This window comes from Oryx dammah, unplaced genomic scaffold, assembly GCF_014754425.2.
Source record: "Oryx dammah isolate SB20612 unplaced genomic scaffold, SCBI_Odam_1.1 HiC_scaffold_5, whole genome shotgun sequence".
Taxonomy (NCBI): Eukaryota; Metazoa; Chordata; class Mammalia; order Artiodactyla; family Bovidae; genus Oryx; species Oryx dammah.
Genome location: NW_024070189.1, coordinates 77703599 through 77706007, shown reverse-complemented (window position 1 = coordinate 77706007; position 2409 = coordinate 77703599).

Here is a 2409-nt window from a genome sequence, read left to right as displayed (position 1 = left end):
TATTTTTATTTTTAAGAAATTAACAAATTAGCTGAGGAGATAGCTAGTTTTCAAATATCCTAGTTTGGTGGTCAGCATTTTTTTTATATTCTAAAATTTGAAAACAGCTGGATTCACTAGGAGAATGTGATTATGTGTCACATATAAATCAATGGCAAATATTAAAATAGATGCTAGATTCCTTACTTGCAATTCACTTTCTTCTAAATATGTATTATTGAACTGTCATTAATACTAGATATCTAACTGTTGTGGACTTTAAACAACCTGTGTTTTGTAAAACTCATTTATTAAATGGATTTTATATGAATTTAACATTGTTTATATATTTAGGGAGTTTAAGGAAATCTTTTATAAATGTATTTAAAAGAATACTTTATAATATAAATAGTATAGCCTTAAATTAGTTACTTTGTAAAAGATAGGTTAGTATGGAAAGGACGTGAGATTTGAAGTCAAAAGACTTTGTATTATGTACTATTCCATTGTTCCATTGTTTCACTTGTGATCAATCATTGCCTTGTAGTTTCCTCACCTAAAAAAATCATAATAATCACTATTTTAGGTTGTGCTTATGTAGATTAAATTATATAATGTATATAAGATGCCTGGCATATATAGGGACTCAACTATAAAATTATTCTTTTACTTTGAAAATTTTTTGATTTTAACTAATATATTTTCTATTTTCTTTGCTATAACAAAAATAAAGTAATACAAGAAAATTGTGCATCACCAAGTTGCAGGAGAAAGAAAAAAAGGAGTGGAGGAGAAAGAAAGTGAAGAAAGAAATGGGTGGAGGAGAGGGAAATATCTATTTCCCTTCTCTAGCATCTTTCTTCAATACTAAATTATTTCAGTGATTCTTGAGACCAACTTATTTAAGTGGTAAGATCATTCAAGATTTCGAGGTCTGAAATCTTTTCCTGCTTGTGGAATGCATATGTGTGCTTCATACTTTTCCGTTATTTTTTATTCAGCATATTTTGTTTGGTACCTACTGTGTGCCAGGCACTGCACTAAACGCTGAAGATGTAAAATGATACAGTTTATCATTCATGCCTTTTAGGGACTCACAGTCTATTGTTCTGGAAAGAATACACTTCCAGCAGCAAATGAGCTGTTTGCTCACTTGGCCTTTGTAGTTTTGTGTCCCTAATTGAACTATCAAGCATCCCTGGTTCCTATTATTAGTTTCTGAAGCCCACTTTCTGAAACAAACATTCAGATATTTATCTGAAATCAACTCAGACCAAAAAGGCAATGTGGCTGCGTAGTTAAAGATGTGTAATGACTGCTGTGATCAAATACACATGCCTCTCAAGAGAAGTAAATTCATAAAATGAGCATAAAATATGGGTACTAAAAGCTGGAAATTGGAAAATGTTTATGGGGAAATCTGAAGTTATATAATAATAAAAAAATCTCATTCCTATTTATTCTATATAACTGAAAGCCAACCCTTTCCCTTGAAATTCTAGAACTTTTATGAGTCGAATCAACTAATTTCTTGTTCCAGATAACAGATTATCATCATTGCATCTTAGAATTTGGATGAGTTGAGCTTTACTGGAATTCACCAAAATATCAGTATTTCATTTGTATTTGTGGCTCAGTGGGTAAAGAATCTGCCTGCAATGCAGGAGACCTGGATTCAGTCCCTGGATATGGGAAGACCCCCTGGAGAAGGGAACGGCTACCCACTCCAGTATTCTGGCCTGGAGAATCCCATGGACTATACAGTCCATGGGGTTGCAAAGAGTCAGACACGATTGAGGGACTTTCACTTCAGTTCACTTCATTTGTATTTGAAGCTGAAACCTATAGCACGTTTTCCTTCCCTTTCTTTCTAAAAAATAAAACCAAAGAAAACAATCCTTCATTGTTGCTTTGAGAAAACATATCTTGGGAATCAAAGCATATCTTACCTAATTCAAATTTTTACTTTTCATTCTTAGTACTAGGACTGGATGCTGTTCTTCCAGGAGAATGTAAGAATGGTTATAGCAAATAGTTTTGTTTATGTATATTTGTGGTATTTTAAGGGCCTTAAATAGTCACCCAATAACACTTGGGTGTTAATTTCTACTTTCTGTGTTATTAGATACATAACTTAAACATTTTAAAGAGAATTTATAAACCAATATTATTTAAAAGTTCAGAGAGATTATTTTTGAGCATCATTTGAGTCCTAAATATTAGAAATACATGTGCAAATATGATACAGATAGATAGAAGCAAATGACTGATTTCAGAGAGGATTTAGAGAATTACTTATTTCAATTTAGAATGGGTATGTTTTTCCATTATACAGTCCCAGTGTCTTTGAATGTGCCTAATCTCTTTCAGTGTAGACCAGTCTAGATCTGAAGGCTGACTAATGATGGAAATTCTTTGCTGTAGTAGTTA